The sequence below is a fragment of the Orbicella faveolata genome, unplaced genomic scaffold, assembly GCF_042242905.1.
Source record: "Orbicella faveolata isolate gen_17 unplaced genomic scaffold, um_ofav_v1 contig_24, whole genome shotgun sequence".
NCBI lineage: Eukaryota > Metazoa > Cnidaria > Anthozoa > Scleractinia > Merulinidae > Orbicella > Orbicella faveolata.
This window is the reverse complement of record NW_028301552.1, coordinates 13,389,763-13,416,655: the sequence shown is the minus strand read 5'-3', so window position 1 is coordinate 13,416,655 and position 26,893 is coordinate 13,389,763. Positions and strand designations below refer to the sequence as shown.

The following is a 26,893-nucleotide window of genomic DNA, read 5'->3' as shown; positions in this document are numbered from 1 at the left end:
GGGAGGAATGTTTTCCCGACACCCATAACATTTGTAGACCCTGGAGTTAAGTCTTTTAGGATTTCGAGGGATTCTCCGTCATTCCGTCTTTTAGGATATCGGGTGACTTTCCGCCGTTCCGCCGTTCCATTGTTCCAGCTTTTAGGGTCGCCCGTGGTTTCTCGCTATTGAGAGTCATCAATCATATTAGAACTGTTTAAATTATACGAACTTTGAAGCGCACGCCCTTCTTTCGAGTTCCCTAGACAACGGAACAAATAACTTATCGCGCCATCGACAATGTAAGTTCAAATTTGCATTCAGAATCTTCGTTCGAACAGCTTATTCACCTCGACTGCTTTACTGTGGTTACTTCTTTGTTGGTGTTTGGTGGCGAGGAGACTTCGCTTGGTGCGACAACAGGAGACAAAGGTGACCTCTTTATGTTTTAATTCAGTCCTTTATTTATAAACTCTCGTCCTTCTATATAACTAGGTTGTATATGCGCCTGATAGACAGAGAGTTCTTTCTTTGTACTTCCGCTTTTGTGCTGAGATGCTACGACAATTTCCGCCGACGCTAAAAGGGCTACTAACATCATGTTTCTTTGACACTCCCTGGAGGGAAACTCTGAAGTTGTAGCTAGTTCTGTAATGCTGCTATATCCAGATGTATCCGGCTTAACAACTAAAGAAGCCTCGACTGTGCTCTGTTCTGTTGTAAAGCACACAGGAAAGAAGTGTAGGTGGGAAAACGGGCTAGAGTTAGTCGAGTGTGTAGTTGAGTGTTTCTCCCTACGTCTTGAGTGCTTTACCACTTCCTAACTGCTTTATAACGGAACAGAGCACAGTCAACGCTTATTTGTTTGTTTCATGATAAAGAATGCATTAACTTCTTCACGCATTCGGCTGAATTTTCAACCAAACGAGGAAAAGTGGCGGAAGCGAGCATCAGATCTCTGACAAAGCACGCTAAAGTAAGCCGATGACAATCCTTCTTAGAATTGTTCAAATAACTTGAGTGGCTAACGAGACAAAAGCTGACAACGCTCAAGCTAAACTTTCGGTTTCGAGTGACTTTCGAGAGAAGGACGATCGCTTCAAAATTCACTTTTTAGTTTGATTTGAAAAGAAGGATCTAAAAGGAATTCGGCAGCATTGTAGCCTATGAAGACTTACACTTTTCCGATGGAAATTACGAAACAAAGAGCTCAAAGCTTGCGCATGAAAATGCGTAATGCTGAGTTGTATTTGAAAGAAGCTACAGTTATGTAAGCTTTCGGCTTGCAGCAAGATTTCCCTAACTAGCGACAAATTTAGAAAGACTAAACTGCTCCCACTGGTCCTACTCCGAGTACAGGAGAAAATATCAGAGCAAGCTTTTAACTGGCTACTCGTCGGGTGAGTGTTATAATTGTTGAGTTTCACTTCGCTGAGATGACCAGAGATCGCTTTTTAGAGAACGAACGTTATTACACTCTATGTAAGTGTTGTTTGAGCATTTTTACAAAAATAAACCTTCTCATAAACACAGATAGCTCATGTGGTGTTTTCTGTTGTTTTACTTCTTCAGTATAATTTCAGTCTTTGTAACTAAATATAATGTCTTTTATCGACGCATTCGCTAGTTGAGAATTTGTTTATTTCGCTACGTGTTTTGTCGGAATCCAACAAAGCACGTCTTTTGTTCTGTTGTTAACAATGGCCTCCAGGCAGCTATGATTACTGCAGACAAAGAGCTCGTTTCCATTACGCTTTCCTGAGTCACAGGAAACGTTTAATTGGGGTCAAATTTGTCGAAATTGCGAAGCAAAAAAGTTAAAACATTCAGCTTACTGTGTATCTTTTCTCTGACAAAGCAAGCTGCTTCGGCCAAGCAGAGCACCATTTATATGCAAACTTTGTTATGAGATGTTAGAAAATAAACCAAAGCAAATACGTGCGCTGATTGGTTCAAATCCGTGAAGGCGAGGTGAACATTGGTGAATATGCACCAATGTTCACTGAGCCTGAGGCGAATAATTGTTTTAGTATAATTTTCAGAGCTGAACAAAGAGGACTACAGAATAACGGACTAAAACGTAAAAACACAAAGGAAATTGTTCGTTTGCATACACGTATGCAGCCGTAACTTTAATAATTAGCTTACATGTACATCGATTGCGAATCAATTTACTCACCGAGTTCGGCAGTAAAACAGGCGAAATACTACGAAAAATAAATTTATCCGGTACCTTTGTTTTATCGTTGTTGACTTTATTTACAGTTGTCATCATCGTCTAAAAATGAGTAGCTTTTGTTTGAAGAAAAATAAATCTGACCTGCTGGCGATCAACATAATCACTGCGTTTACGATTTTTAAATTCCTTGAATACGAGTTCTTGAAAGACTTTTTGGTCCAAGGGCGACAGCGGTCATTTTGAAAATTCTCCATCCTTTCAAATATCCTGGACCTGGAGTGATGTCATCCGAATAAATGAAACGTTCATTCAGCAACTGTCCGCCATGTTTACTTGCCGAGATGACAAAGGTGGCGAGCTTAGTAACCAGGCCTAGAAAATGTTATATTCATCGTCTGGTGCGGTGAATATAGCACCATATAAGGAATTGCTCAACCAATTAGATTTCTGGAAACTCTTTGTTCAGTTCTGAAATTATACTAATAAACAATTAGATTACGAGCTCGAGATTTCTATCGCGCGATTGTTGACGAGGGCGCAGCTATTACGCATAGAAATCGAGAGCGAATAATCTAATTGTTTTAGTATAAATCTACTAGTCGTTCAAAACTTTAGCTAAATCCTCTACACAGACACTTCGAAAACGCCAAGAAGCGGCCGTCATTTTGTTAACAAGGGCAAACTGTCACGCTACTTACTATCTATCACAGAATAGATAATGAGTAACTTAGCCAATCAGAGAACGGCATTCTTCAGTGATAGAACGCTAGTATATTTATACTAAAACTCGATGGAAACACGGTGCATGTTTTCTATTTCTTAATTATAAAAATAATTATTGAACTTGAACACATGTAAAATTTAGCCTGGAGTAATTGGAAGATTTCCCAAAAGAAACCCGGGAACGCTATAATGTAAGTCAACATTATAAGCACGACATCCATCAGCATACATGCATTCTACATGCAATCTTTTCAATCCTGTCAAATTGTGTTGGTCTGTTGGAAGTCCGTTATAAAATTATTTTCAACCACTTACTCTGGAAAGCTGGTACACTAACCTAGAACAAACGCCACTTAACAGATGTCAACAACTACCGGCGCCTTACAAACGACTTATCTATGACGGAAACGAAACCGACAAACGGACTTCCAACAGACCGACTTAATTTGACCAACAATAGACGGACCAAAAACCGACCAATTTCACTAACAATAGACGGATTGAAACCCACCAATGATTGATGACAAACTTTACAGGAGTCTTTCAGCCAATACCATCAAGGCTAAACTGACCAATCACGTTCAACGGACCAGACTTATAACATCATCGACTGACAAAAACTATTCACTTGACTTTGAAGGTGACTTCCGCCCTTTTCAGAACTACCCTCACCCGGACGATCACACTCTACGAAATACAGTTTATATTAGTTTCGCAAAGTTTTACTATATCGATTGTAGCGAACTTGAATTAAATAGTTAGCTGGTTAGCGAACTGGAAGTTGCGTGTAGCGAACTCGAACTTAGACAGTAGAGCTCGATTGGTAGCGAAACCGGCAAGCTACACAAACTTGCATATTTCGTACTAGTATTAAAATTATCGAAAATCTGTCGACAGGATCTTGACAAAAGGCTCAGTACACTGTCAGTTAAGGACGGTGCCTACTAATTGCAAAGGTTTTTACACCTGGCTAAGACCACGCGGAAAAAGTAGATCTTTGCAAGGGCTATTGGAATCCACAAAGAAAAATGGGGGTAGCCACGCATTTTTTCGAGATAATTAGCCTTGAATCTCAACAAAAATGCAGACATCAGCATTTTCCTGAAAAAAGAAGGACAGAATATTTCTTCACAGATTTCCATAGAATTCGCCTTTACATACAGAAAAGCAAACACATTTAAAAAAGATCTTTTAACTACATGGCAAATGGTAACAAAAAAAAAATTTGATATGTTTTTAATAACAAAATCGTCGCAAAAGCGCTTTTAGCGTATCTGGCAGCCTTCCTCTGTTCAGCTAAAATACAGTCTAAATACCTTTTGCTCACAACCAGAAACTAATCACGGGTTGAACAAACTTGCCACTTCCATTTCATAACATAAAATGTAGGGGTAACCACGCGTTTTTTAAAGTTATTGATCTTTTTTGAAAACTTTTACGGTGCCCATTACATTTTTTCCTGTCACCTCCCCAGTGAGAAAGGCATTTGCGTATCTCGCACTTGTTTTGCGCGCGCATTACGCCATATGCAGGTACATGTTTACAGCTGGATTTCAGTATAATTGTCGATAGATAATAGCTAGGTTTTCAGCTAGAAGACGTAAACAGTTATTGGTTAGCGATATGCCGCTATTCTGTTGTTCCTGGTTTAAGTACAGGCTCATTAAACTTGATTTGGTCACAGTAGGAAAATTTTGCTTTCATTTTAGGCGTGTACGTGATAGCATAGTTGATTGCGTCAATGTCAGCCCCAGCGCGGGCGTGGAGCTAGACCATAGTTTGCATGATGCGGAGAACGTGTGCACACTAACAAAAGTACGCACCGTCCTTAAATGAATACAGTTCTCTTCCACTGTCTTTTTGTCATTCTTCCTTCTGCGCGACAATCTCCCGTCGATATAGTAGAAACTAAATCGTTTATTTTACTTTCCTTACATATTTTATTATTACTTGATTCCTTTTAAGTTTGTATAAATTGAGATATATTTCGTTGCTCAAAGAACAAAACAATTGTGCATGCGGAAGGGCCTTTTGATTTTAGAAACATGGCCGGATTATCGACCTCGTGCATGTTGCTTGTATATGAAATCCACAAGTACATAGCTAGACTGTTCACAGCCTTTCTATTTTTCAACGCACGCGAAAGAAGAAGCGAGCGAAACGGGTGTGAAGGAAGCGGGGCTGGGGACGGGAAGGTTAGTGAACCGAGCCCTAGCCTCCTGTCAAGCCTCCCGTTTTGCGTTGGCGCCCAGTTCTCTTGCGATCCTATCCGGTCGTTCAATGATCCAATAAAAATAAGAGAAAATAGAGGGCTGCGAACAGTCTAATACATGGCTGGTTCATCGGCAATCTTAATCACCTCGTTGTAGGACAAAGGTTTTCTTTACTATTTGTTTCTGAAAGTCTTTATTTCGAGGACAGAAAAACTCGATCCGTTTAACTTGAAGTGTCATGATTTTTGCATTATTTTGGTCTGGGACTCGGGGAATCGTTTGAATTCACTAGTTAGAAGACTACCGGCTTATCCCAAATTCGTGTCTCATCTACGTTGACAATGTCGAGCTTTCCACTAGAAGCCAGGGTAGCATTAACAGGCCATGAAAATCTCTACGTTTTAAAAGACCTTTTTACAGGAGTGGTGAAACCGAGATCGAAGACTTCCTCGATGCCTCCCTCTGTCGATCTGACTTCGCACAGATCAGCCCATTTCTTTCGTTTTTTTCTAGTTTCTGGAGGAGTGTCATCGAGATATTGAATGAAGGGGAATACTCTCTCCTAAGCTTGCTGTAGTGCTACAGCCTCCAACAATGACATCTTCCTTGCATTCTGCAGCAGTTATCGCATCTTCGCTTATGTTCGAATGCTTATGCTTATGTTCGCTTATGTTCTCTGTCGAGAGTAATTTTTAAAAACACGCGAGATGTAGACGTTTGATTGAGTTTACAGGCCCATTAACTGATATTTTCGAGCCGTTGCTAACGAAAATTTATTCTCATATGACCCCATCATTTTTAGTTAGTTCAGAGTTATTTCATGTGTTTGAACTTTTTCATGATCAATAACACCAGTGATGACGTCATCAGGCGTAGCCGTTGGTCATGTGACTAATACTGAAAAAATGCAAAGGCTCCCAGGAAAATAACTTTATCAGGTTTTTCTTTCTTTTTTTCACACTGGTTTAATATTTTAAATTTAATCCTCATTACGCTATGCATAGAGTTTGTTTCATTTCTAAAAGGTCAGATTTTGAGAGAATTTCAAAATATTGAAAAATTCGTAATGATTTCGAAAAAGGAATGCATAGCTATGTTTCCAACGTTGGCTTTAATTAATCGAAACGTGTCGAAAGAGGCTGGATTTGATGAGAAACTGCGTTTCGTGAAGTATATATGAAATAATTCATATTGAACTGCGGTAGTAGATGAAAGTGAAGTATGATCATCGCAGTAAATTTTCCAATTTAAGCAACTGGAAAGAAGAAGCCTGGAAAAAAAAAAAAATCAGGGCTTCGACGGGATTCGAACCCGTGACCTCCGCGATACCGGTGCGATGCTCTACCAACTGAGCTATGAAAGCCACACATTGGGAACGAGGTCAATTAATTGAGTTCATATATTCCCGTGAGTGAAATGATGTGAAGTATATATGAAATAATTCATATTGAACTGCGGTAGTAGATGAAAGTGAAGTATGATCATCGCAGTAAATTTTCCAATTTAAGCAACTGGAAAGAAGAAGCCTGGAAAAAAAAAAAATCAGGGCTTCGACGGGATTCGAACCCGTGACCTCCGCGATACCGGTGCGATGCTCTACCAACTGAGCTATGAAAGCCACACATTGGGAGCGAGGTCAATTAATTGAGTTCATATATTCCCGTGAGTGAAATGATGTGAAGTATATATGAAATAATTCATATTGAACTGCGGTAGTAGATGAAAGTGAAGTATGATCATCGCAGTAAATTTTCCAATTTAAGCAACTGGAAAGAAGAAGCCTGAAAAAAAAAAAAATTCAATATGAATTTCAGTTCAATATGAATTATTTCATATATACTTCACATCATTTCACTTACGGGAAGATATGAACTCAATTAATTGACCTCGCTCCCAATGTGTGACTTTCATAGCTCAGTTGGTAGAGCATCGCACCGGTATCGCGGAGGTCACGGGTTCGAATCCCGTTGAAGCCCTGATTTTTTTTTTTCAGGCTTCTTCTTTCCAGTTGCTTAAATTGGAAAATTTACTGCGATGATCATACTTCACTTTCATCTACTACCGCAGTTCAATATGAATTATTTCATATATACTTCACACCATTTCACTCATGGGAATATATGAACTCAATTAATTGACCTCGCTCCCAATGTGTGGCTTTCATAGCTCAGTTGGTAGAGCATCGCACCGGTATCGCGGAGGTCACGGGTTCGAATCCCGTTGAAGCCCTGATTTTTTTTTTTTCCAGGCTTCTTCTTTCCAGTTGCTTAAATTGGAAAATTTACTGCGATGATCATACTTCACTTTCAAACTGCGTTTCCTTTACCATTTAAAGAAACCGGGAGTGCGCCCGATATATATTGGAAGTTACCCTATCAGCGCGTGCGCAATTTACACTACCAGCACACTTCGGTAGGATCAAACAAAGCGACACGGAGTTAGTTTTTCTCTTTCTTTTGCTCTTGTTTTTCTGTTTTTCTCTTGTTTTGTATTTTGTTTTTGCTTGTACTTTCTTTATTATTCATTTGTGAAACGCAGAGAAAAACATCTAAAATTTGAGCGAGTTTGTAAATTTTTGAGTTGTTTTACATTTACATACATTAACATCGGCGTCTGCGAACACATCTACACCCGGTTGTCACTTTTAAACCCAGGTACCCAGCGGGAATTGGTGTGGGTGGATTCATTGGCGTGATAGGTTGTCTCTTGCGAGTTTGGTTTTCGACCACTGGTATTGTTGTATGTTTGCTGGGAGGTTTTATTGGCAGCGGGATTTTCAAGTGCAGAGAACGGTTCTGGGAAGACCAGAGCGAGTGAGGAGCGGATGTTCGCTGTACTCAGTGGAAGTGGAATTTTAAGAGACAAAGAGCAATGAAATAACAATATAATCAGAGCCTACAGATGAAAATCATTAATGGAAACATTTATGGTGGTTTGCAGATGAATCTGAGGCGCCTCGAGTAGTTTAGGCATCACATACTGTCTGGCTGATTTCTTCTTTTATCCAGCTAATCACTGCACTGCATTGCATGGACTATTTAATTAATGACTGTAGTACTGAAGTTTGATATGTTATAAACAACTTGGAGAATCTTTGAAAACCTGGAAAACAACTTTTGATGCATTGTCACTGTTCACCAAACTACACATCAAAAACACTATGCATTTCTTTTTACAGGATATAAAGGTTATATGTCAGAAATGTAAGAGTGGCGAATGTTAAATGCGAGACTTAGTTTAATCGCGGTTTTGAACAACCGGACCCTCGGTTGATAGAGGCACCATGAGAGTAAAGTGTCCTGCCCGAGACAACACAATGTCCCCGGCCAGGGCTCGAACCCGGACCGCTCGATCCGGAGACGAGGGCACTAATTATGAGGCCACCGCATAACAACTGTAATCTGATTTTCAATTTCTAAGTAAAACTCCGTGGGACTAAGGTTGAGCATGTAACTTCGAGTTTCGGCGACTACAGTTTAATTTACCATTTAATGTTCTAATCAAAGGTAAAAGTCATTTTGTTGAACGGCCCGAGTATTTTGATCAAGGAAGGAGCTCGAGCTAGACGACAATTTCAGAAAATAAAACAATTCCCCTTTCGTAAGCTTGGACCATCTGTGCAAAAAATTAAAACCTGTAAAACGGTTATAATTATAGCGGAGCTCCGGCGGCCCGAAGGGCCGCCAAGCGGAGCCCTATACTCATACAGGAGAGAAAAGGAAACCCATGAGTTGATTTTCTCATGGTTATCATGGCTAGCGGTATTGCTCGTGGGCGCGTACACACGACGGCGACGACGACGACGACGACGACGACGACGACGACGACGACGACGACGACGGAGTCGCGCAACATGGCCGCCATACTCCAAATAATAGGTTGACAGAGACATGCAGTCTTGGTTTACCGTGTACTTCTTTGATATTGGACATCCATGTTATGATCAATTGACACCTGTCAAAACAAGGTATCCGCTGACCAGTATCACGTGACCATATCGCGGGCTCAAGTTTACAGCTTAAAGAGTTCGCGTGTTTTTTTGAAGTTGACCGCTGAGCAAGTGCTGGTTTTCGATTGGATCGCGGGCTCATCTCAGGTTAACTTATTGAAAACAGGGCAGGATTGTTCGGAAGCCGGTTAACGCTAACCCAGGATTAAAAGTTAACCGAATTATAACTTTTTTTTCTATACAAATGTTTTTTGCTGCTTTGTTTTGTGTATATAGTGATTATTAAAACTCAAAACAGAAGGCCAAACAATATACAGAAAACCGTGCCGCAAAGCTACAAAACTGAAATTAAAATTCTACCTTCTCCTTGCTTATTTGGCTCTGAACAACGCGGCCCAGGAGCTACGCTTTTAGGCTGGCCTAAATCTATATATTAATGATTATCATTATCATCATCTTGAATGTAACGTAACGTGAGCTAGGGCTTTCCAGAAGTTGCTCGACAACTTTTTTCGTGTCGAGCAACTTTTTGCATTCTGAGAAATTTCTAGTTTCCATCATTTCTGAGAAATCCGAGCAGCTTTTGGTGCTTAAATTGGCGAGCAACAGTTTTTTTTTTGTCATTAAAGATGAGTACGCTGTTCCCTCAAAGGTCCGCATTCTAACTGTCCGGCTGTTGTGCTTTCTAATTGTAGGTATCCACGCTTCAGGAATTTCGATTCCGCTATCTCTATTGATGTTATTTCGATGAAGTCTTATATGGATAGCTTCCTTGACCCTTTCGTGTGTACCAGTGATAGTCACGATCAATAAACTTGACTTTGTCCCAGATGGGTAAATGCCCCGTCTCGTTGGCGTGTTCTGAAATTGCGGAGATTTGTGTACGAGCAAGCCGTATGTCTCTGTCATGTTCTTTTATCCTATCTCGCGTAGCTCTCCCTGTTTCTCCGATATACACTTTGCCGCATTCGCAAGGAATCTTATAAACAACACCGTCTTGTTTTGTTGGTCCAATGGTGTCTTTAGGTCGCTCTGAGTTGCGTCAGATTTAAAGAGAGTGCGTACGCCTTGTTGTTGTAGGCAGCGGCGAAGAACCTCTGATACACCTTTTTTTTGGACCAACTTTTGAGAAACTTTCGTTACAAAAAGCAACTTTTGACTTTTTGGAGCAACTTTTGAGCAACTTTTTGAGAAAGTTTGGAAAATCTCGCGCAACTTGTGGAAAGTCTCCTTCCGCCTATGGACCCCACCCTCGGGTCAACCATATATAGATTTATTCACGATATGGCTAACCGCGCTAGAAGGAAAGATCATGCCCATGGACCAAACCCTGAGGTGTCAGATTGAATACGGCCAGCGGGCAAAATGGGGCTATATTGCCCGTTCGAGATTACTGGCTGTGTCCTACAAGAAAAAGGTGTTCTATACGCATATAATAAAGCCTTTATTGAAATCTCAAAGGAAAAGAAAAAACAGAACTTTGCCAATATCCAGCCATCTTGACCTCACGCTTGATCAATAGACCATACATATAGGCGGCCATTAGGAACTTTATCAAGTTACTACGACGACGACGCCGAGGGCAACGTGGATTATAAAAATGCATTTATATCCTACCTACGAGTCTCGCGATACTCTAAAATCATTTAGTTTGTTTTTCTTCATCAGAGCTATCTCGAGACTGATTATGGAACACATCGTAAAGTTTAAGACTGATATGAATTTTAGAAATTATCCGTCGTGGTAAACAGTAATTTACTCCCTTGATTTCACAGATTGGCTGTTATCTCTGAGTACATTTTTATACTTACTGAAAAGTGAGAAAAGGTTCCAGAAAGAAAGGCGATTCATTTAAGGTATAGTGTAAGAAAACACTTTTTAATGAGAGCTTGGCTGGGCAAGAAGGCGCAATATAGAATCCAACATAACCCGCTAGCAGGAAAATGTCCTTTCTTTTCTCTGCTACTGAACCTAAAAGGCTCTCTAATCGCTTCCCAACTCGTTTTTGCCACTTCGTGGCTCACATATAACAGACGAGTAGAAAAGAGAAAACCTCTGTAACCAGGGAGGTAAACGCGTAATGTCATTGCCTAAACAGGGACCATCTAATGATCGGTAGACTGCAACGATCGAGAGCTGGTTTCTAAATTATAAAAATACCTTTTATTGGTAAGATAGATCGGTCAGTGGATTATGCTAAAAACAATTCCACCTCTAACTCTCCATTTCTACCAACATCGACAGTTGACTCAGGGCTTCGCCGGTCAGCTACAATTAGTTGATTGAAACATCTAGCTTGCTGTGTAATTATCACGTTGCCAGGGAAGGTATGCGTTCTCTGAAGCGCACTGTTGCTTGGAATGACTCAGATATTGTCAGATATTACATGGACTTGCTTTTAAGTGTCTGCGTCGATCTGTGTTTGTGGTCCATTTTGATCGTCCTCCCATACGGCCAGTTCATATCTAGTCTAAAATTTTCACCTCCAGCCGATCAAGGTACGACATGTCACTCAATTAATGATTTTTAAAGATAAATTAGCAGAAATTTTACGAAATTTTAGAAATCTCCTGTTCAGTCGATTTTTCCTGTTTACATCAAGAACTGATCGCAACATTGGTGCTCATACCAATTAGTATTGTTTGTTGCTAATGTTGGATCTCTTTTATGATATCTAACTACTTTGATGAAGTTTGATGAAAATCAACATGAAAACAAATGAGCTCGCAATCAAAAAACAGCCTCATGCAGGAAATGCCAGTTCAGGTTTTGCTTTCCACTTGTACCGTTAAACGTTACGACTTATCCAGTATTTGAGTTTTTATTGAAGAGAAAGAGAATGTGAATTCATAAATCAAACAAATTTAACGCGAATTAGGGCGAGGTTTGGTTCAACAAGATATACTGAGGAAAGCCGTATTTCATTTTATCGAATGGGTAGTAAGTTTGTATCTACCAAAGCACTTTCAGTGTTGCCACGGACAACTTTCCTCGTTTCCAATGGTAACAAAATCGTTGCCTACAATTTCGCGCTCTTTGCTGCTAATGAAGTCAAAGACCAACAAGTTATCATTGGGAAAGGAGCCAGTTGCCGGTGACAACAACACGGTTTAAATGTTAAAACTTGGTTACCAGACTTTCGTCGCGCGTTACTCAACTGATAATCGTAAAATAATAATAATAATAATAATATTTAGTGAGGGAATCCAACTCGCCAAAGGCGGTTTTCAGTGGAGCCCTCCTAAATAAAAATCATCTAAAAATGACATAAATAAGAGTTACCTAATAAATTACTACAAGCTAAAATAAATAAGAGTAAAAAGAGTTCGTATTAGTTAAAAAGGTAATATTCAAAAGATTAAAATTAGCTAGAATCATTCAAAAAAGTTTTCAGTTTTGCTTTAAAAATAGATAAAACACGTGTGTCTTTTAATTCACGCGGGAGGCTGTTCCAGTCCTTCGCTGCTTGATAAATGAACATTTGCTTGCCCCAGTTAGTGCGAGGGAGGGGCAAACGAGGATCGTTGAATTGTCTCGTATTGTGCGAGTGAACAGCTTGATTTCTAATGAAACTGAAGTCAAAATCTGTTGACCCAATTAAGCACTTATGAATTGCGGTGCAACGATGAAAAAATCGCCTTAAAGCAAGGGGCTTGAAATCAAGGCTTTTTAAGGCTTGAGTTGACGAGCTTCGGATTGGAAGGCCCAACAGTACTTTAGCAGCATTATTTTGTAGTTTTGTAATGACATGCAAAGTTCCAAGTAGTACTTTTTTTTATTTCAGTGAAAAGTACCACATTCAGTACTTGATCCAATCGTACCAATTGTAAGCCTTATTTTACGACTCGTACGAGACGTACCACTTAAACGACTTGAATCATAGCCTTCACGACTTGTACAAGTGGTGAGTATTGCTAGATACATTCGACACTTAAATAAAGATATTTTATTTAATTTTGTTTTAATTTTTTCTTTCTTTCTTTATTTTTTTTGGATTATCTAGTTCCTTAGCCTTATAATATTTCGCCCAAGTCAATCGTTTCGGATCATTTGGTGCTATTTTTTATGATCTTTCTGGGCAGGGATAAAATAGGTATCCCTATTTTATGATATTTTCAGTCTTTTGACCAAGGTATTTTCCTATTTGGCCCAATTTTATCCTCTACTTTATGTCAATTTAAGTTTGAGGCTATTTTCAACCTATTTTATTTTCAACTTGTTTCATTCATATGCTTAAAACCTATTTTAAAGCTAATTTAAAGACGTTTTGACCAGCAGTTTCGACTATTTTTTGATATTTTTTTGCTATTATTTTTTCAAAATGATAGGTTTAAAGTGAGGTAAAATATTTGTTGAATATTCCAGAAAAATATTTAAAAAATACAAACGTTGGGAACAAAAATAGCAAATAAAATAGGTGTAAAACGGATCTAAAATTGGCATTATATTTTCGTAAGGGAACTTAAGAGACACATGACACACATCTGAAGTGGTCGAAAAGGCGATCTTGAATGATTTCTTGACCATAACCAGTACCCCGCTGAACCCTGATGATGATAACTTAGGAATTGCTCTGCCTCCTGTGTTTCACATTTTCCGGTCACCTTATGTTACAGAACCCACGGAGCAGGGACAAAATGTTGCAGACCTTACTAGACTACCTTATGTATGTTGGAGTCTTAAGGATTATCATCTTCGTAGGTACGATCGTCGCCGTCTTCGAATACTTGTTCCGGCGAGTGCAACATTTCAACCCAGGTACCCTGATAGGAATGGGTTTGGGTGGAGCCATTGGCTTGATCGGTTTTGTCTGGTCACATTGGTATTGGATCTGTGCTATTGCTGCATGTTTGTTGGCAGGTTTTATTGGCATCGGGCTTTACAGGCGCGGAGAGGAACGGCGCAACAGAGCCAATGAGGAACGTATACTCGAGATACTCCAGAGAGCATTAGAGCAATAGAATAACAGTGCAATCAGAACCTACAGATGAAAATCATTAATAGCAACATTTATGGCGATCAGGGGAGATGAATCTGAGTCGCCTTAAGTAATTTAGGTATCACATACTTTGTGGTTGATTTCTTCTTTTATCCAACTAATCACTCCACTGGATTTGCATTGACTATTAAACTACTCACTGTAGTACTGAAGTTTGATATGTTATATACAACTTGGGGAATCTTTGAAAACTACTTTTGATGCATTGCATTTCACTGTTTGCCAAACTACCCCGTCAAAAGCACCATGCAATGACACTCATTTCTTTTTACAGCATATACACTCTTTAATTTTAACGGAATATTGTTTTGCGAACGAGGCTCAATTTTCTTATTTCGAAAATTAAGGCCTGGCTTTAAAACTTTTCGTGAAAAAAGTGAGGAAGTGGTCTAATTTTTTAAGCATTTATAATAACAAAAGACCTTTTAACCTTGGAATATCATTATAAGCAAGAAGATCGGCAACCTTAAATATTTTTTGGGCTCATATATTGTCACGTGACCTATCAGGACTATTTTTAGCTCAAATTTCTTTTTAGCAAAACGGCACCACTTTTACAGCATCTAGGAAGCTTACGTTAGCTTGATAATGTTAAGATTATTAGGTGCATCATTTCCGTGCCCAGACTTGTTGAGATTTTTTAAAATAAAAGCATTATAAGACTGGGCACTAGTACAAAATGCCTTTTCTTTTTCACCTCATCTCACCTATCTTCTTCGCGCTCTACAGGCTGTTGCGCAGTTTATTTTCAAAATCAATGAAATATAACAAAGTCCAGTCACGGATCCTTTGTTACTATCCGTTTGAGCCTTGCCTTAATCTTCTGAGTCCGCCGATTTTAGGCTGAAAATATCCTTGTGACTTTTCTTATATTACGGCCGGATGACCTTTCTGTTTCCGAAGGTATTTAGTATCTGGATGGTGTTAGAGTAATTTTGGAGGCAGCCTGCAGGCATCAGAGCCGCGAACATGCGGATAGTGCTGTTTTTGCTGCTTTTTGGCTAGTTTTGCCGTTTAGATAAGGAAGGATTATATACGATGTAGTTAAAAACATATAATTGTGTTGTATTTCCAAATTTTCAACACAAAAGATTATATGTTTTTTTCAAAATCTCAGCCTCGGGTTTACTCTTAAAATGTTCTTAAAATTTCGCAAATTTCAACCTGTGTATTCTTATAAAACATATTCTTATGAAAAAGATAAAGTTTAAAGGCTATATGTCAGAAAATATGACATATTGTGTAGTTCTAATCTGAGGATCAAGAGTAATTTTTCTTCTCAAGGGTATTTAGATGTGCTGGTGATAATGTTCTACCAGCAAATTTAGCAAGCAAAGCAACCAATCACATTACAGAAAAGCTGATAAACCAGTAGCCTCTTAATTAATGGTATGTCCTGGACAACAGAGGGATTCCCAAAAGAAAGTGCCGAGTGTCTTCAAATAATAGCTCCTGAAGCACAATTTACAACTACTAGCTTAATATTTTAATCAAAATGATGGTCAAGGAGGCACAGCTGAGTTATTGTTTAGCTTGTACAATTAAAGTTATAATTTTAAAATGCTCCAAGTTAGTACCATAGTAGAAAGAAGGTGTAAGAATTGCAACATAGATTTTGGTATTCCTGCTTGATACTACAATAATCTAGCAAATGTGATACATATTTAACTAATTAACGTCAATTAGTAAGTGAGTGAGTGAGTGAGTGAGTGAGTGAGTAGTACAGTAGTATAGTATATCTTTATTGCGCCTTACTCTCCAAAGGGAGGTATTGGTCTGTTTACAATAAAGGTTTAACATTAACTAGTACAATAAGAAATAACATTCACTTGATTCTTTTATAATTCAAATAAAATTAAATAAAAATTATAATGCTCATTTCGTTTGTAAGTTGAGAATCTCTTTTCTTTTTTAAACATTAAGTTGATATATTTACCTGTTATTTTTGATGTAACTCTATTGTCAGCTCTAAGTAAGTACTTAGTTCTCTCGTTATCGCTCAGATTTGCGTAAAGTGCATCTTTGCTTGAAATGTGAGAATGGAGCTCAACTCTTATGGTAACGTACCCTTGGCAATACATCAAGAAATGCTGTTTGTGTTCTACGCAATTTTCTTTGCATGCTAAGCATGTTCCTTCCTCTACTGGGATTGATGCTCCTTTATTTTCATATTTTCCAGTTTGTATTCGTAATGCGTGACATCCTAACCTAAGCCTTGTCAGGCTAATTCTGTGTGCTGAGTTTGTAACCGTTTTCAGGTAATTTTCAAATTGATAACTCTTTTTAACTTCCTTGTGCGTAAATTTTTCCCTTGAAGTTGTTGATGAACTGTTCTTAGTCTCAAGCCAGTTTTGTGAATACTGATTTCTAAGATTTTTGTTTATTTTTAATCGACCGTTCTTGATGTGTTGCCGTGTTACTGGTTCTGTTGATTCTGTTACTTGATACCCCCTAGTGATCTCTTCATTAATTGTAGCATCAAAGAAAGGTGTAGAAGTTGTTGCATACTGAAATGCTTCACGTAACAAAACGTTGCTACAAGAATGCTTCAATCTTTGCCAATAGCTAAAGATTGAGGCTTTTATATCAATGCTTAAAGGGTACCTCCCAAGCTCTGCCCTGCAGGCAATATTTTCTGTATACCATGGGATGTTTAGTGTTTGTTTACAGAACTTAATGTGGACTTGTTCAATTGTGCTTTTATCAAAATGCGTTCTGTATGACAATAGTTCTGGTCCCCAAATTTCACATGCATAAAGTAGCACGGGTTTAACAAGGGCATCGAAAAGTTTGTTCTTAATCGCAATAGTTGCTGAATCTGAGTCAGAAAAGGATCTTTTTATCATCGAGAGAACTTTTGTGGCTTTTTTGTCGAGAATTTCTCTTGCATAGGTGTAACGACCGAATGAAGTCATTTCTACACCTAAATATGTTTGTTTGTCGACAATTTGTAAAGTTTCATTATTGTATTTGAAATTTGTATTGTTTTTGTTTTGCCCGTTACCACTAAATATGATTATGTTCGACTTTTTAGTGTTGACTTTGAGCTTCCATTGCTGAGCGTGTTGATGAATTACATTGAGCGATTGTTGCAGCCCTTCCGGAGAAGGACTGATTACTAACAAATCATCTGCATACATTAAGCAGTTTATAGAGCGATTCCCTAACATCACACCTGGAGATTTGCTCTGTTTAAAATATTGCGGTAGATCATTCATAAATAACGAAAATAAAACTGGACTTAGGCCATCACCCTGTCTTATCACTTTGTTACATGAAAAAAGTTCGGTAAGCGTGTTTTGATTAATTTTAACACAACTCCTAATTGACGAATACATGGACTTAATAAAATTCAAGAATTTTCCTTGAATTCCATATTTGTGCTTTATGAATCATACCGGATTGCCTGCGCTATCGAAGGCTTTCTCGTAGTCAATGAAACCGACATAAAGTTTCTTGTGATGTTTGGTGTATTTATGGAGTAATTGCTGGAAAATGAATAAACTATCCGTGGTTCTAGTGTTTGGTCTAAATCCAAATTGTTCTGGATTTAGAACATTACGTTGCTCGATGAACTTATTCAATCTGTTTTGCAAAATTGATGTGAATAGCTTCCCTAAGCAGCTGGTTAAAGTAATTCCTCTATAATTGGCTGGAGATTTCTTATCGCCTTTTTGTTTGTATATTGGTTTTATAACACCAATGTTCCATTCAGTTGGGAAGGTGTCGTTTTCAATGATGTCGTTGAATATTCTTTCTAGAGAAGGCATGAGATAATACCGCCCATGTTTGATCATTTCATTCAGGATGGTGTCCGTATCAGATGCCTTTTTATTTTTGAGTTTAGATATTTGATCATGAATTTCTTTTGCAGTGATAGGCGCGTCTAAAATTTCATCGGTCATAGTTGTTGTTTGGTCAGGATTGTTTGGAAATATGACGTTTGCGTTCGTTTCTTGAGATTCGTCATATAAAAGGTTTTGAAAATGTTTTATCCAATCTTCTGACGAAATATCGCAACTTTCTTCGACCGTCTCATTTTTACGAATTTTGTTTATTAGTTTCCAGAATTCGCCGCTTCGGCTGGAATTCAAATTGTTTATTTCATTTAAAAGTTGATTTTTATATGTTTTGTACATCTTTTTTACTAGCGTTTTGTATTTCTTTTTGAGGGTAAAGTATTCTTGTCGCAGTGATCGAGGAGCTGTGGGATTTATTTCCTTCGCCAGTTTCTGCAGCTTTTTCTTTAGTTGTCTGCAAGTATTATCGTACTATGGTTTGTGTTTCTTCGTACATTTTCGCGTTTTAGGTGATGTCTCCAGGCTTAGTTTTGCAGCTGATTTTAAAAAATATTAAAACATTTTCAAAACCTTTTATATGACGAATCTCAAGAAACGAACGCAAACGTCATATTTCCAAACAATCCTGAAATCTCATCATCTATTGAGCTGTGGTGTGCTGCATTAAAGGTTGAAGCCTGTCTTGAATATCAATACTCGATAATGCACTTATGAATTTATCTTTGCATTCTGACTTCCAAAGAAACTTGGTGAAGCTGTTTTGTGGAAGCGCCCCCTTTCTTCGAGTATTTTTTGAGGCGTTGTAGTTCATGATATCACGATTACTGGAGGCTAATTTGAGAACGATTGGACAGTGATCAGAATAAGGCGTCAAATGCTGTATTTGAAATCCTAGCACTGTGTTTTGAAGATCTTCACTGACTATTCTGTAATCAACAGTGCTTGCTTCATTGGATTGATATGATGTTAGCTTGCCGTCTAGATCACCTGTAGCTCTACCGTTCAATATTCTCAATTTATTTCCTATACATAATCGTAATGCTTCGCCTCCTAGTTTGTTAACGGTATAATCTCCGTTGTTTCGTTTTGGCCAATTTTTATCGAGATTATATGCGTCATCATCTGGCAGGAAATCGCAACAATCATTTTCAATAAAGTCATTTAAAGTTCCAGTCCTAGCATTTAAATCACCAAGCAAAATGATTTTACCTTGTTTGGAATACTTGTGTATTTCTTGATAAGTTAATCAAGATGGTGAATTTTAAGCTCGGTAATGAAATGTGAAGGTGAATTAATCAACATGACACGAGCGTGGGACAAAGAAAAATTCTGAGTCCCCGACAGGAATCGAACCCATGACCTCCCGAACACCGGGCGGGCGCTCTATCCACTGAGCTACGAGAACTCATGGAGAGCAAGGTCATTTAACTGAGTTCATATATGATAGATGTCCTGCATACTGCTAGGATCAACGCTATCGAATTCATCGTGAGTAGTGATAAGTTAGTAAAGATGGTGAATTTTAAGCTCGGTAATGAAATGTACTCTCACTACTCACGATGAATTCGATAGCGTTGATCCTAGCAGTATGCAGGACACCTATCATATATGAACTCAGTTAAATGGCCTCGCTCTCCATGAGTTCTCGTAGCTCAGTGGATAGAGCGCCCGCCCGGTGTTCGGGAGGTCATGGGTTCGATTCCTGTCGGGGACTCAGAATTTTTCTTTGTCCCACGCTCGTGTCATGTTCATTAATTCACCTTCACATTGTGTATTTCTTGTTCTAAAACGCCCAGGACGTCCTCACCTGCTTTTCGCTGAGACTGAAGTGGGGGTAAATAAACCGCCGCGAGATAAATGTCTGAATTTATACCAAAAAGCTGTCGTTTCAGGTGACACCAAATTATGTTTGGAGAGGCACTCTTTATATGAAAAACAAGGTCTGAATGTTTATTCTTTATCAAGACAGATACTCCGCCTTGACCTCGTTTACTTTTCGTGCTCCGTACGGTCGAGTGGACTATGTAATCCTGAAACATTAATGACTCATCTTTTGCCCATGTTTCTTGTAAGCAAATAATATCGAATTTTGATAGATTAGATTTAATTGATTTGATATTTAATTTTGTATTTGAAATGGTTTGATTGGTTGGTTTTAGCCTGGTTTTGAGTCCTTGAATATTCCATGAAATTATATTGCAAACATTATTTTGATTTAACCATGAAGAGTTCATTTGAAAGAAAGAAAATATATATATGTATTTATACGATCAACAAAACCCGGAAAAAATAAATGTAAGCTTTGATAATACTAATAAGGAAATATAGTACTTACTGATTATCGGGAAATATAAAACTAAATATGTCTCACAAAAGTGTCTCAGTGTCATGATAAGGCTTACAGCTGCTTAACGTTTGCCAAGGCTTGTCAGCAGTAAGTTGATTAACTGTTGCGCTGGACCTGCGTTCCTCCACTGTGAATTTCGTCCTTTTCTGCGGTTCTGTTGGTTCCACAGGAATGGCTTTTCCTGAAAACGGCGCTGTTTTGAGTGATCTGAAGTGGCGTCGAATGAGTGTCCATTTTCTCTTGCCCATTTCTTCATAGAAGCAGCCAGACGTCCAAGGCCTTGTTTGTTGTAATGGATTCCGTCTCGTGTGAAGAAACCGGGGTCTTTCGCGTCTACCTCGAGGAATGCTGTATCCATCGACTTTATGTATCCATTAACTTCAGTTATTCTCGGACTGGGCGCATGGTGGTTGGGAGGAATTTCACAGAAGCATATTTTGGCGTTCGAAAATTTATCTGCAGACTTGATCTTTAAAGTGTTAAGTTTGGTTTTAATTTCATCGGTTGTGTTATCTCTAATGTTGTTTGTGCCTAAATGGTAGATGACGCGTTTGACAGCTTCGTTTGGTGTGGGCTCGTTGTTGATGTACGCAATGACTGAATCAAGTGTGGCGCCACTAAGAGATCCATTGCCCATAGCTAACCTTCTTCTATTTAGACCTCGAGTGTTTGAATCACCAAAGACGATCGTATCTCCAACAGGCTTAACGTCTCTAAAAACTTTCTTTGTTTGTTCATTTTGGCCTGTACTTTGAATATTTGCGTCTTCTTGTGGTGGCTGCGAATACTGTGATTTCCGGTCTGGATTTTGAATATCGCCTCGAGTTACAAGCTCGCCTTCAAATAAATTTTCTTGCATAACATTCGTTTCTTTTTCTAAATCCTCGACACGTTGCAGGATACCTTCATTTTCCTTTAATAGCGTGCTGTTGTTTTGGCGAAGCTCGTCATTTTCGCTCTTGACTTTCTCGAGGTTTTCTTCCGATTCCTGAACACGTGCATACACTTGCGCCATGTCTTCTGTCATTTTCTTCTTTAACTCCTGATACTGATTTACCTGATGTTGCGACTGATCTTCCAAAGATTTACGCAGTGTTTGTTCTCTTTTAATGTTCTCCTGGCAGCTTTCAACTTCGATTTTGTAACTGTTGGGTTCAGCTGTTAAAGATTTCATGCGATCATGGACGTGATCAAAATCTTGGAGCTTTAATGTCATGCTGTGCAATGTCTCCTTGATTGTAATATTTTCCTCAATAACCTTTTCTATAGAAGATTTCAGTGTTTCAAAAACTCTGTGGTCCTGATGACCAGGTGTAGTACTTGGGAGGCTTCGCCGTCGAGTTTGGGGGGACGGTTGCTGTAGTTGAAGGTTTGGTCCGGTGGTTGTATGAGTGGTAGAGTTGTCACGGCGACATCTTCGACATCGTCAGAGCCATTTGAAGCATTTAACTCTGCTAAAAGGTGAGTGAGTGACTGAGTAACTAAGTAACTAAGTAAGGAAGGAAGGAAGTCAGTTAGTCAGTCAGCCAGTCAGTACTAAGTGAGTAAGTAAGTAAATTCATTTAATTAGGGTAGCCCATTCAGCAACGAGGCTGGTATCCATAGGGGCCCTGGTATCCATAGTTTTTCATGCATCTGTCCCGTTACTGCTCATGAATTTCTTCATAACAATGTCAAAGTAGCTGTGGATCCACGAGACGATAGTATTTTAGTTTTAATTCGAGGATGTAATCTATTATCCTAACATTAAAATATCCTAATGTTGATCTTCTCAGTGTGTTATTGTTATTGGGATGTAAATGCCAAGAGGGAGGGGTTACCAAGGTGATGCACAGTCCAAACAACTACTTTCATATAAGCCTGTCGTCATTTCATATTTTTCACTTTTTCACCATGTTTCCTTGTCCTTAATACATGGTTTAGCGTTCAAGCTTAATTGATTTCGCACTAGAAGAACTTATGGCTAAAGAATTGTACATTGAATAGCTACCACTATTAGCCTTAATATAGGGACTGAAAGAAAGAAAGAAGAAAGAAAGAAAGAAAGAACGAAAGAAAGAAAGAAGAATGAACGGATGAATGAATGAATGAATGACTTCATTTAGTGTCAATGGTATTTAGTTTAAGAAAAAAAAACTAATTGGGGACACTATTTACATATTAAAATATACCTTATCTACATAAAGTTTAAATTATTTGCAATTTAATTCTAAACAAAAATCCTTAAAAGATAATATCTAAATAAATAGATTAATTAATTAATTAATTAATAAATGAAATGTGTGAACGTAGCGTGATATATGTATTTATATAAAATCTTTTGTAGTAAACGTGCAGTTCAAGGGTTTTTGCGATCAACAAAAGGTACTGCAACAAAAGATAAACTTAAACTTATATTGAACCGTTGACAAGTTATTACAGCAATCTATAATCAATCGTTGCAACAGGGAACCGTCCAAGATATCATCAAAATATCAAAAGTATAAACTCCCACTGACAAGGGGGACGACGCAACCGACCCAGCAAATGATTTAATTGACCAATTGCAACTTTATCAGTCCTTTCTCAAATATTTGAAAAATTGATTTTTAAGCAACTCACTAATTATATAGAAAAGCTAGCTATTTTATTTCAATACCAGTTTGGTTTTCGTAATGGTCATTCAACAGCCCAGGCCATAACTCAACTTATTGACACTCTTAGGAAGGCCATCGATAGCAATCTGTGTACCTGTGGTATATCTTTGGGCTTCTCAAAAGCGTTTGATACTGTAAATCATAGAATTTTACTCAAAAAGCTAGAAGCATACGGTGTTAGAGGCCCTCCTTTGAAATGATTCAGTACTAAGCTACCTGACAAACACAAGAACATGAAGCAACATTAAGACGTGAAGACAAAACAGGCAACATAACACTGCATTTGGCTGGGCAAGAGGGCGCAATATAGAATCCAACATAACCCACTGGCAGGAAAATGTCCTTTCTTTTCTCTGCTACTGAACCTAAAAAGCTCTCTAATCGCTTCCCAACTCGTTTTTGCCACTTCGTGGCTCACATATAACAGACGAGTAGAAAAGAGAAAACCTCTGTAACCAGGGAGGTAAACCTGTAATGTCATTGCCTAAACAGGGACTAATGATCGGTAGACGGCAACGATCGAGAGCTGGTTTCTAAATTATAAAAATACCTTTTATTGGTAAGATAGATCGGTCAGTGGATCATGCTAAAAACAATTCCACCTCCAACTCTCTATTTCTACCAACATTGACAGTTGACTCAGGGCTTCGCCGGTCAGTTACAATTAGTCGATTGAAACATCTAGCTCGCTAGGTAATTATCACGTTGCCAGGGAGTGGATGCGTTCTCTGAAGCGCACTGTTGCTTGGAATGACTCAGATATTGTCAGATATTACATGGACTTGCTTTTAAGTGTCTGCGTCGATCTGTGTTTGTGGTCCATTTTGATCGTCCTCCCATACGGCCAGTTCATATCTAGTCTAAAATTTTCACCTCCAGCCGATCAAGGTACGACATGTCACTCAATTAATGATTTTTAAAGATAAATTAGCAGAAATTTTACGAAATTTTAGAAATCTCCTGTTCAGTCGATTTTTCCTGTTTACATCAAGAACTGATCGCAACATTGATGCTCATACCAATTAATACTGTTTGTTGCTAATGTTGGTTCTCTGTTATGATATCTAACTACTTTGATGAAGTTTGATGAAAATCAACATGAAAACGAATGAGCACGCAATCAAAAAACAGCCTCATGCAGGAAATGCCAGTTCAGGTTTTGCTTTCCACTTGTACCGTTAAACGTTACGACTTATCCAGTATTTGAGTTTTTATTGAAAAGAAAGAGAATGTGAATTCATAAATCAAACAAATTTAACGCGAATTAGGGCGAGGTTTGGTTCAACAAGATATACTGAGGAAAGGCGTATTTCATTTTATCGAATGGATAGTAAGTTTGTATCTACCAAAGCACTTTCAGTGTTGCCACGGACAACTTTCCTCGTTTCCAATGGTAACAAAATCGTTGCCTACAATTTCGCGCTCTTTGCTGCTAATGAAGTCAAAGACCAACAAGTTATCATTGGAAACGGAGCCAGTTGCCGGTGACAACAACGCGGTTTAAATGTTAAAACTCGGTTACCAGTCTTTCGTCGCGCGTTACTCAACTGATAATCGTAGTAATGACATGCAAAGTTCCAAGTAGTACTTTTTTTTATTTCAGTGAAAAGTACCACATTCAGTGCTTGATCCAATCGTATCAATTGTAAGCCTTACTTTACGACTCGTACGAGACGTACCACTTGAACGACTTGGATCATAGCCTTCACGACTTGTACAAGTGGTGAGTATTGCTAAATACATTCGACACTTAAATAAAGATATTTTATTTAATTTTGTTTTAATTTTTTCTTTCTTTCTTTCTTTTTTTTTTTTGGATTATCTAGTTCCTTAGCCTTATAATATTTCGCCCAAGTCAATCGTTTCGGATCATTTGGTGCTATTTTTTTATGATCTTTCTGGGCAGGGATAAAATAGGTATCCCTATTTTGATATTTTCAGCCTTTTGACCAAGGTATTTTCCTATTTGGCCCAATTTTATCCTCTACTTCATGTCAATTTAAGTTTGAGGCTATTTTCAACCTATTTTATTTTCAACTTCTTTCATTCATATGTTTAAAACCTATTTTAAAGCTAATTTACAGACGTTTTGACCAGCACTTTCGACTATTTTTTGATATTTTTTGCTATTATTTTTTCAAAATGATAGGTTTAAAGTGAAATAAAATATTTGTTGAATATTCCAGAAAAATATTTAAAAAATACAAACGTTGGGAACAAAATAGCAAATAAAATAGGTATAAAACGGATCTAAAATTGGCATTATTTTCGTAAGGGAACCTAAGAGACACATGACACAAATCTGAAGTGGTCGAAAAGGCGATCTTGAATGATTTCTTGACCGTAACCAGTATCCCGCTGAACCCTGATGATGATAACTTAGGAATTGCTCTGCCTCCTGTGTTTCACATTTTCCGGTCACCTTATGTTACAGAACCCACGGAGCATGGACAAAATGTTGCAAACCTTACTAGACTTCCTTAGGTATGTTGGAGTTGTGCAACTTTTCAACCCAGGTACCCTGATAGGAATTGGTTTGGGTGGAGCCATTGGCTTGATCGGTTTTTTCTGGCCACATTGGGATTGGATCTCTGCTATTGCTGCATGTTTGTTGGCAGGTTTTATTGGTAGCGGGCTTTATAGGCGCGGAGAGGAACGGCGCAACAGAGCCAACGAGGAACGTCTACTCGACATATGGCAGAGAGCATTAGAGCAATAGAATAACAGTCCAATCAGAACCTACAGATGAAAATCATTAATAGCAACATTTATGGCGATCAGGGGAAATGAATCTGAGTCGCCTTAAGTAATTTAGGTATCACATACTTTGTGGTTGATTTCTTCTTTTATCCAACTAATCACTCCACTGGATTTGCATTGACTATTAAACTACTCACTGTAGTACTGAAGTTTGATATGTTATATACAACTTGGGGAATCTTTGAAAACTACTTTTGATGCATTGCATTTCACTGTTTGCCAAACTACCCCGTCAAAAGCACCATGCAATGACACTCATTTCTTTTTACAGCATATACACTCTTTAATTTTAACGGAATATTGTTTTTCGAACGAGGCTCAATTTTCTTATTTCGAAAATTAAGGCCTGGCTTTAAAACTTTTCGTGAAAAAAGCGAGGGAGTGGTCTAATTTTTTAAGCATTTATAGTAAAAAATACCTTTTAACCTTGGAAATCATTATGAGCAAGAAGTTCGGCAACCTTAAATATTTTGGGCTCATATATTGTCACGTGACCTATCAGGACTATTTTTAGTTCAAATTTCTTCTTAGCAAAACGGCACCACTTTTACAGCATCTAGGAAGCTTACGTTAGCTTGATAATGTTAAGATTATTAGGTGCATCATTTCCGTGCCCGGACTTGTTGAGATTTTTTAAAATAAAAGCATTATAAGACTGGGCACTGGTACAAAGTGCCTTTTCTTTTTCACCTCATCTCACCCATCTTCTTCGCGCTCTGTTGCGCAGTTTATTTTCAAAATTAATGAAATATTTCACAAAGTCCAGTCACGGATCCTTTGTTACTATCCGTTTGAACCTTGCCTTAATTTTCTGAGTCCGCCTATTTCAGACTGAATATATCCTTGTGACTTTTCTTACATTACAGCCGTATGACGTTTCTGTTTCCGAAGGTATTTAGTATCTGGATGGTGTTAGAGTAATTTTAGAGCCAGCCTGCAGGCATCAGAGCCGCAAACATGCGGATAGTGCTGTTTTTGCTGCTTTTTGGCTAGTTTTGCCGTTTAGATAAGGAAGGATTATATACGATGTAGTTAAAAACATATAATTGTGTTGTATTTCCAAATTTTCAACACAAAAGATCATATGTTTTTTCAAAATCTCAGCCTCGGGCTTACTCTTAAATTGTTCTTAAAATTTCGCAAATTTCATCCCCCGTATTCTTATAAAACATATTCTTATGAAAAAGATAAAGTGTAAAGGCTATATGTCAGAAAATATGACATATTGTGTAGTTATAATCTGAGGATCAAGAGCAATTTTTCTTCTCAAGGGTATTTAGATGTGCTGGTAATAATGTTCTACCAGCA

The 26,893-nt window shown here is 38.2% G+C and overlaps 1 long non-coding RNA gene and 1 pseudogene across 1 annotated transcript; one reads left to right on the top strand and one right to left on the bottom strand.

Moving 5' to 3' along the window:
* Positions 1-268: 268 nt before the first annotated feature.
* On the top strand, positions 269-26,893 carry LOC110059244 (uncharacterized). Its single transcript, XR_016208106.1, has 3 exons — positions 269-411; positions 24,429-24,548; positions 25,260-26,893. It is a non-coding gene; the product is annotated as an uncharacterized LOC110059244 (long non-coding RNA).
* LOC149110474 (uncharacterized) lies at positions 15,769-16,932 on the bottom strand (annotated as a pseudogene).